Genomic DNA, 9287 nt, shown 5'->3' with positions numbered 1-9287 from the left:
AACTCTGGGATCTGTTGAAGGTTCCAACTTCCAAAGGAAGTCTTGGACAGCAAATCATGGTTAATTTCAGTCAGTTTCAGCTCTTAGCACAACAGCAGGTACCCATCCCCACCCAACAGATAGGGCTGGAACCTGAATATCCACATGCGGGAGAATGAATTTGTACCTTAACTAGCCCCATATACAAAAATTAACTCAAAATGGATCAAAGACCTAAACATAAGACCCAAAACAATAAAACTCTTAGGGGGGGAAAAAAACTAGGACAAAAGCATCATGATGTTGGATTTGGCAATGATTTCTTGGATAGGACACTCAAGACAAAAATAGCAAAAAAAAAAAAATATATATATATATATAGACAAATTAGAATTCACAAAAACCATGGCCTCTTAGGATGTCTGTCGCCTGCAGTGCCTTCTCAGTCTGGACTTGCAAACGCGTGTTGTGTATTCGCACAGAGAGACACAGATCTACACAAAGACATGCAGGGTGGACTAAATGCACATGTGCTGATTGGAGACACACTCAGACACAACACACACAAACACAGAGAATTTGCAGACACACATTCTGCATGCCTATACAAATATGCTGCTCTTGTAATGATCGCTAAGATTTATACAACACTTACTCTATATCTTATTTTTCTCCCAAAAAAAACAGAGCCTGAGAGAAGGACCTGTGTGCAAATAATTCTTCTGGGAGGCAATCCCAGGGAGCAGGAGTGTGGGAATAGGAAACAGGGAAGGAGGAAATATCACCGTGGGGACACATTGTCAAGGTCTCCCAGAGGGTAATTGTGTTCAGTCCTGCCCCTAGCCTTCTGAGGAGCATATAAAGTGTCTCTCAGGCTTCTGTTTCTCACTATGACAGATGAACCAATATTGTGCTAATCTTCCCACCATAAACAATATAAAATTGGACAAGATATACAAAGCAACAGTTTCCAGGCAATGGACAACAGGCAGTACAAGACTACAGTCCCTAATAAAGGAAACCCATGAAGTAAATGCAACCAATGCCAGTGTATAACTTGTGAGAATTCTTAGCCATGGTGCAAGAGGAGCCCATGTAGAATTTCATAGACCCACTGAGCTAAGGAGGCAGGAAGCAGAGCTCAAGGCAACTGAAGCAGCTGCAACCTATGAATTGGGGTAGTAGAAATATGGAAGCTTGTGCACAGGACCCCAGAGACCTATGTGAGGAACCCTCCTTAATTAGAGATTGGTTCTGGACTATCTGAGGTCTACCAGGTAGTGGCTTCTGTATGATTGAGAGTAGAGGCATATTAGAGGTTGAATGGCACTAGAGATGTGCTTCTGGCCCTCACCACAGTGAAGAGAACTTATTAACAGCTCATTAACATACCCAACACCTAGGTAAGATACCACATTATTCTGAGGAGTAAGAACACCAGAGAGTAGAGCCTACTTTAGAACTTCCCTAACAAAAAAGAACTTCCCTAACAAAGCCAATAATCAAGCTCTCATATGATCTACAGGGGGCTGCAGTGCTTAAAGGTTAAGTCTCACTAAGTTAGAGGCTTGGGAAGAACCTTATGTTTTGTGCAGACTCAAAGAGGAAAGCATAAATCAAGCTTATAAAAAAAAATTTCAAGAAAAACAGCCAGCAATTGAATAGCATGATAAAACAAAGATCAACCCTCTTCAAAGGAAGATAACAGAATCCAGAGTCTCTACAATATAGCTTCCATATCTCTGAGATTCAAAAAAAAAAAAAAAAGACCTACAAAGAAAGGAAAATGTTGTTCATAGTCAAAGAAAAAAAATTAGTCAATAGAAACTAAAACAAGATGGTCCAGATGTTGGACTTAGCAAAGACATTAAAGCTGCTTTTGTAAATATATTAAAATAATTCAAGGAAGATACGGTCTTAATGATTGCTCAGGTAGGGAATTTCAACAGCAAATGAAAATTATAAAAAATAACCAAGTTCATATATGAAAATCCCACAGCTAACATCATCCTCAGTGAGGATGATAAAAACTAAGAGTTTTTCCTCTATGATCAGGAAAAAGTCAAGGAAAAACTCTATGGTCAGGAAAAGTCAGGAAAAACTCAAGGATGTCCACTCTCACCATTTTTATTTAACATAGCACTGGAAGCCCTAGCCTCAGAAATCAGACAACAAAAAGAAGTAAAAGGCATACAAATCAGCAAGGAAGAAGTGAAACCTTCACTCTTTGCAGATGACATGATACTGTATATAGAAAACCCAAACGACTCCACCCCCCCCAAAAAAAAGTGTATGCTAGAACTGAAACATGAATTCAGTAAAGTCTCAGGATAAAAAATCAATGTACAGAAATCTGTTGCATCTCTATACACCAATAATGAAGTAGCAGAGATATTAAGGAATTGATCCCATTTACAATTGCACCAAAAACCATAATATACCTAAGAATAAACCTAACCAAAGAGGTAAAAGTAAGTTCTGTACTCTGAAAACTATAGAACAATTATGAAAGAAATTGAAGATGACACAAAGAAATGAAAAAACATTCCATGCTTATGGATTGTAAGGACAAATATCGTTAAATTCCTATACTACCCAAAGCAAATCACACATTCAGTGCAATCCCTATCAAAATACCATCAGCATTATTCACAGAGCTAGAACAAATAACCCTAAAATTTGTATGGAACCACAGAAGACCCCAACCAGCCAAAGCAATCTTGAAAAAGAGAAGCAAAACTGGGAGCATCACAATTCCAGACTTCAAGCTCTATTACAAAGCTGTGATTATCAAGACAGTATGGGACTGACACAAAACAAGCACACAGATCAATGGAACAGAACAGAAAACCCAGAAATGGACCTACAGCTGTAGGGACAACTAATCTTGACAAAGCAGGAAAGAAGATCCCATGGAAAAAAGACAGTCTCTTCAACAAATGGTGTTGGGAAAACTGGACAGCTACATGCAGAAGAATGAAACTGGACCACTTTCTTATACCAGACACAAAAATAAACTCAAAATGGATGAAAGACCTAAATGTGAGATAGGAAACTATGAAAATTCAAGAGGAGAACACGGGCAACAAACCCTTTGACATTGGCTACAGCAATTTCTTACTAGACACATCTCCGGAGGCAAAGGTAACAACAGCAAAAATGAACTAGTGGGACTTCAACAAGATTAAAATATTCTGCACACTGAGGGAAACAATCAACAAAACTGAAAGGCAACCTTCAGAATGAGAGAAGATATTTATTTGCAAATGACATATCTGATAAAGGCTCAGTATCCAAAATTTACAAAGAATTTATTAAACTCAACACAGAAAAAACAAATAACCCAGTTAAGAAATGGACAGAAGACATGAATGGACATTTTTTCAAAGAAGATATACAGATGGCTGACAGATACATAAAAAGATGCTCATTTAACATCATGTAATCAACGTATGTGTGTTGGAGTGTCCCCAAAAGAGAACAGAGTAAGACTGGAGCAGAAAATGTCTGTTGTGGAGATGTCTGTTGCCCGTGTTCTCCTCAGCCGCTCCCCGACCTTACTTCTTGAGATGCGCTGCACACGTCGCTGTGGCACCAATACATATTTGAATAAATAATGGCTAAAAACTTCCCAAATTTGGTGGAAAACATAGACTTACATATGTAAGTCTTACATATGTGGCACCAATACATATTTGAATAAATAATGGCTAAAAACTTCCCAAATTTGGTGGAAAACATAGACTTACATATCCCAGCAGCTCCAAAAAGCCCAAACAGAATGAGTACAAAGGGGAGGGGGGGAAAAAGGAACGTTGAATACAAAGAAAAATCCACTTTGGCATATCCTAATTAAACTGCTGAAAACCAAAGACAAGGACAAAATGTTGAAATCAACCAAAGAAAAGAAACACTTTATATATCCGGGGGGGGGGGGGTATGGGGGAGGGAGATGAGGGGAAGAATTATACTGACATTCCATCTAAAAACAATGGCAGTTAGAAGACGATGGAACGACGTGTCTAAAGGGCTGAAGGAGAACACCTCTCAGGATTGTCTACACAAGGATCTACCTAGACAGTTATTAGGGAGCTCCCATTTCTCCATTGCTTGTGGGTTTCCCCTGGGGCATGAACTTCCCTGCACTTTCAGGTGGAACGTGTGTGACGGATGAGCAAGCTCCCAGCAGTCAGCACAGCATCAAAGAATCTCCAGGGCAGGGGCATTAAGTAAACCTACATGCCACACCTGGAGGTCCGACGGCGCAGTGAGTCAAAGCTCTCAGGGAACCCACAACAGACATGGCTGAGATTACGGGGGAAGCAAGAGGTTGCAAGTCAGGGCACAGAGGCATTTGCTATTCTGTGGTGCCAGGCACCAGTCTACACCCTTGACACCTGGTGTCTCATTTCTACCTGACGGAAACTCAATGGCGTTGGTAGTAGTAGTAGCTGTGCTTCCCAGAGGTAGAGGCAAAGGCAAAGAGTGGCTCAGTCATATGCCGAGATCTCTGGTAAGAGCTGGTGAGTGGGATCCCTGGGTGGCGCAGCGGTTTGGTGCCTGCCTTTGGCCCAGGGCGCGATCCTGGAGACTCGGGATCGAATCCCACGTCAGGCTCCCGGTGCATGGAGCCTGCTTCTCCCTCTGCCTGTGTCTCTGCCCCTCTCTCTCTCTCACTGTGTGCCTATAATAAAAAAAAATAAAATATTAAAAAAAAAAAGAGCTGGTGAGTGTTAGAGTTGGTCTGTGTGGCATTCAAGGCCTCAGCCGCTCCCCGACCTTACTTCTTGAGATGCGCTGCACACGTCGCTGTGGCACCAATACATATCACATGCTCGGATCTCCACGCACATACCCAAAGACACAGCGTTCACACGGGCAGGCATTCGTGTGTGCTGCCCCACGGCCCCACGCTCGCAGGTCTGCACACACTCACACACACAGACTCAAGGACCCGTGTGTGCACACACCCACGCCATATATGCATGCCGCAGAAATATATTCATTGGGGGAAACGTTCCAGCTGTTTCCTGGCTCTGGAGACAAAGTGATTGGGCTCCCCACAGGTGGAAAATGAGTAGCCCTACTCCGCCCCGCAAGCAGGAGACCTCTCCACCCCTCATCCCCATTTGTTGTGCTTAGCTGATCCCCGCCAAGGATGTTATTCATTTGCCCCCAAAAGACACCCCCCCACGCAGACCTCTCCTTTGTCTCGCCCACCCCGGGCAACCTGCCCACCTCCACCCTCAGCTCTCACGTGTGCTCCCCTGAAATCCCTACCGCTGTTCCGTCACCAGCAGTCAGAACGGAATTCGTTACTCTAAACCCCAGAGCCTCGGCCTCACTCTGACAGCCAGGCCAGGGGGAGAGGAACGGCCCCCTGCTGGCTCTGTGGTTTCACCCAGCAGAGGTGTCGCATCCACTGAGGCAGGGGGAGGGGCCGGGGGCTCTGCTGCAGGTTCCGCGAGCTGGACACGCAACTGCCCCTGGAATGGTAAAGCCCGCCGCGGCCTCCTCTCCATAAGCCGCAGCATGAGGATGTGAAGATGCCTTCTGAGCGTCCTATCACTTGCTCTGTTCGCCCTGCATTTACCCAACAAGCGCTGCACGGGCAGCCACTGTGCGCAAGCACTGGGGCTCCGGCAGGAACTGTGCCTCTTTTACTCGCAGGGCCAAGCGCAGGGTCTGGCATGTTGCTCCAAATTTTTGTTTCCAATTTAACCGGCAGGAACGAGCTGTCCTGGATTCCAGCAGCAACATTCCCCCGCATCCAGCCGCGGCCAGCATCGCCCCTGTCCCAGCTCTACCCTCCCCACTGCTGCCGCCCAGCCGGGATGGACAGGCCAGCCTGTCTCCCCACGTATCAGGGCACAGTTACCCCAACTGCCTCCCCATTCCCAGTGTCCATGGGAAGCCTGGGGTGCCTCCCTCTGGGTTTAAAAACGCAGCTCTTCCCTGCAGCTCGGCCCAAACTCCAGTTCTGGCTTTTGAGCTGTTAATAAAGATCTGGGGGCAGGGTTGCGGGGGCACGAGCTCCTTGCCCTTTTCTGCTGTACGCACTCCCAGGGTTAGGATGCAAACTGAGAAGGTGGCCTTGGGACTTGATCAGCCAAGCAAACCGCCTCCCCCCCCCGCCCTCCCCCAGCCCTGCCCCTCCTGCTCAAGTGCCACCAGCTGTAGAGGGGCGGCCCACCTGGCAGCGTCCCCAGAGTGGCTCAGCTGACTGCACGTCCGCCGGATGCCCTGGTGCCTCCCCGACCACATCTTCCCCTTCTGCACAGCCACCCAGAGCTCCAGGGCCAGGGACGGAGATGTTCCCCTGTCATCCGTGGGTAATCCACGAATGCTCCCTGGGTCTGTAAGCCAGTCGCCTAAGGCTTGTGCCCCAGATATAAATCTCCTGCCACAAACTCTGGGGCCCCTAAGCTGTTGGCTCCTTTTGCTTTCCTTTAAAGCAAACCACGTCTTCCTCTGAGGCCCGTCTAATTGGTTCACCCCCCTCGCAGCGGTGGCCTGGCGTCTGTAGGCCTGAGAGCAGGAAAGCTGGGCCGGGGTAGGTTCATTCACCAGCTGTGGGGCCCCCAGCAAGTAACCTAACCTCTCTGAGCTCGGGTGTCCTGGTGTCTAAAGTGGGAATGCTTGCACACACACATGCACGCGCACACACGCCAAGACACTGGCTCGCAGCACTTTGTAATCCGAGGCAGAGAACCCAGTGCGGCCTGTTGGTTCTTTTGCTTAGCAAAGACTGGTATTTTCAGATTGTGTTTTGCTTTGTGTCTCCCCTGACTTCCCTCCCCCTCAACAGCCTCCTGAAGGCCACCGGGGCTGTGATGAATCGCCCAAGGTTACAGGCTGCCAGAGTCCCGCCTGAGGAACGGCGTGCCCGGGGCTCCGAGCTACAGCTCTCATCAGGCCCATTTTACAGCTGAGCACACTGAGGCCCCGAGCCGCGGGAGTGCGCTCCAGGACCACGCCACCGCTCAGGAACAGGGGAAAGCGGGTTCGAGCTGGAATCTGCGGGAAGCCCGCCGGGAGGCAGGGAGAATGCGTGTGGCTCAGACGAACTACAAAGAGCCAGATTTGGGGGCACTCGGGGGGCTCAGCGGTCGAGCATCTGCCTTTGGCTCAGGGCGTGACCCCAGGGTCCCGGGATCGAGTCCCGCATCGGGCTCTCTACACGGAGCCTGCTTCTCCCTCTACCTGGGTCTCCACCTCTCTCTCTCTGTCTCTCAGGCATAAATAAATAAAATCATAAAGTGCCATACTTTATGAAAATAAAAACCAATTTTAAAAATTCAGCCTCTAAAGAAGAGAGAGGTCTCTAAACATTTTAGAAGGCTTTTCAAACTTTTTCCTTCTGTGGCTTCCTATCAGCAGCCAGTCCCCCCTGGGCTTGTCCAATAGAGTGAGTGAGTGAGTGAGTGAGTGAGTGAGTGAGAGGACCGGGTGGGTGTCCTGCCCTCCTCCTCCTCTTCCCCGCCGCCCGCCCCGTCTGTCATTTGTCGTCTTGCGGATGCCGAGTCATCATTTTGCAGATGACTTTGAACTTGGCCTCTCGGGGCAGCTGGCGTGGGAAAATGAGAGCCGCACTCAGATGGGTTTGCAGTTTGTTCCTCTGCTGAATTCTTTCCTTATTCTCATCCTCCCTGGTTCTTTGCCACAAACTGCAAGCGTCTCAATTTCCCCCCCTCCCTTCCTCGCCTTAGTTGAATTAACGTAATTAGGACACTTGCTTTTGACAATGCTGGGAGATTTTTAGATACTGAACACTCCTCGGGAGACCAGCAGAAAGTCTGACGCTCTCTGCCTGCAATCATGGAGCTAATCACTCGAACCACACTCACTTGTTGTATCTATTTATATCTTGGGACCTAAACCTGCAGTTCCATTTTCTTCAGTTCTGCTGTGTGTGCCAGGCAGTGAGCTAGTTACCAGGGGCCCAGAGCAGCTGGGAACACGGTAACAAATAGTAACACGTAGAAACACATAATTACGGGATGGCAGGATGCCACTGAGAAAGAACACTTTGAAATCTTTCCTTCTCTCTGGTGTTCTTTAGAAGATGGTGAATTGGAGCATACCTGAAAACCAAAAGTGAGGGGCACCTGGGTGGCTCAGTGGTGGAGCATCTGCCTTTGGCTCAGGTCATGATCCCGGGGTCATGGGATCGAGTCCCGCATGGGGCTCCCCGCAGGCAGCCTGCTTCTCCTCTGCCTGTGTCTCTGCCTCTCTCTGTGTGTCTCATGAATAAATAAATAAAATCTTTTTAAAAAGTGATGCTTTTTGAAATAGTCTGTTTGGCATCAGATCCATTCCCCACCATGGTCAATGGAGAGCTCAAATCACCCTTTCTTTCAGAGGCTGCCCCCGGGGTTCCCCAATGGCCAGTACCAAGCTGGGCACAGGACCCACATAAGAGGTGTATTTCAGCCACATCACTTCTAAAATTCACGCCAAAGCTACAGTATCTGAACTCTCTGTGATTAGGCATGTTTTCCCATCTCTCCCTCGGTCACCGATGTGCTGCTTTCTACCTCAATTTGTCAAAAAGACAAACCTTTCAGTGTCAGGGGGAAAAATACCGAGATGAAAAAAGAAGAAAAAAGTAATCACAAGATCAGAGTCTCCATTTTTTCCCCCCACTTGCGAGAAACAAACAACATCTTTCCCAGCAGTGACTGGCAAGCACTCTGAAAACTTCACTAAACGATCACTTTTTTCCTTTATTAAAAAAAGAGAGAGAGAGAAGAAGAAGAAGAAGAAAGAAAAAAAAAAAAAGCAAGGGCATTTAGCTGTCATTAGTAACAACCAAATTTCTCTAAATAGTCCAGTGCTTCTCAAAATACTATGTTGACAAATTCAAGTAATAAAAAGAAGTGCTTTGGGAGTTTTGAAAAATGTCCGGTTGGGGAGAAGCAAGTTTCCACATACTGGAGCCCCACCTCGGAGGCCACGTTCATCCTAAAGATAAAGGTTACTACTTTAAAGATAAAGGGGTATTTGGAAGACTGAAGAGCTGATTGCAAACTGTACTGACTTTGAGGAGCACCGTCTTGGAAGGGGGACACGTCCCAAAGGGAGGTCAGAGGTGGTTCTGGAGGTGCAGGTGGCATCACAAAGTGTGGACACGCACTGATAAACTTGTTCCCCGTAACCCCCCCAACTCAACCGAAGAACATCTCCGCCGGGGCCTACCCTACTTTTTACCCAATCCCTAATGCTGCCAACGCCGCGTTTAATCAAGAGAGCAAGTGGCGACAGCATCAAACTGGACTTAGGGCACCCAGGTGGCTCAGTGGTTGAGC

The sequence above is a fragment of the Vulpes lagopus genome, chromosome 18, assembly GCF_018345385.1.
Source record: "Vulpes lagopus strain Blue_001 chromosome 18, ASM1834538v1, whole genome shotgun sequence".
In the NCBI taxonomy this organism is placed as follows: Eukaryota; Metazoa; Chordata; class Mammalia; order Carnivora; family Canidae; genus Vulpes; species Vulpes lagopus.
The sequence above is the reverse complement of the archived record's forward strand: the minus strand, read 5'-3'. Positions refer to the sequence as shown.